The sequence below is a fragment of the Fragaria vesca genome, linkage group LG4 (assembly GCF_000184155.1).
Source record: "Fragaria vesca subsp. vesca linkage group LG4, FraVesHawaii_1.0, whole genome shotgun sequence".
NCBI classification, from domain to species: domain Eukaryota; kingdom Viridiplantae; phylum Streptophyta; class Magnoliopsida; order Rosales; family Rosaceae; genus Fragaria; species Fragaria vesca.
Window position 1 is genome coordinate 16,579,641 of NC_020494.1, and position 608 is coordinate 16,580,248.

Genomic DNA, 608 nt, shown 5'->3' on the forward strand with positions numbered 1-608 from the left:
TGTTCCATTTAGTATGATGATTAAATTAGATAAAATTCCCCACCTCCCTTAAATACTTGTTTTGTCGTTAATCTGATATATCATAAACAAGTAAAACATTGCTGTAATTTGCGCGTACTTTTTGGCATTTTCTATATGGAAGCCTGAGTTTGACTGCATTTTATAATGCAGCTTAGTTCTAATTGTCAGTTTAATACTTTGATTAGATTTTCCCGACCCCATTTTTAATATGTCTATCAAAGAATTTTGATCCATATATATTATGAATATGCTTTGTTCCTCGATCTGAACGTACAAAGACAACCTCAGACATATTGCACAATCTTTTATTTTGTTCCATTATTAATTTTGTTGTTGTTAAGAATCATAGTTCATGCATACAAGGGAAGAGACTCGAGAGAGTGAGTGATCTAGTTCACAAAGAATTAAATTAGCAAGGAACATTGGTTTAGATTGAGATGCTTAATCAGCACAGTATTGTGTAATACAAGAATTATTTTAGAAGCCTGCAGACAAAGAAGTGGGTCTTCACTCTTCAGTCTTGTCTTGCTGAAATGGCAAAGGCTTGTAGGTGGTGGACTGGTGGTAGGTCATGTGCTATTCCTCTA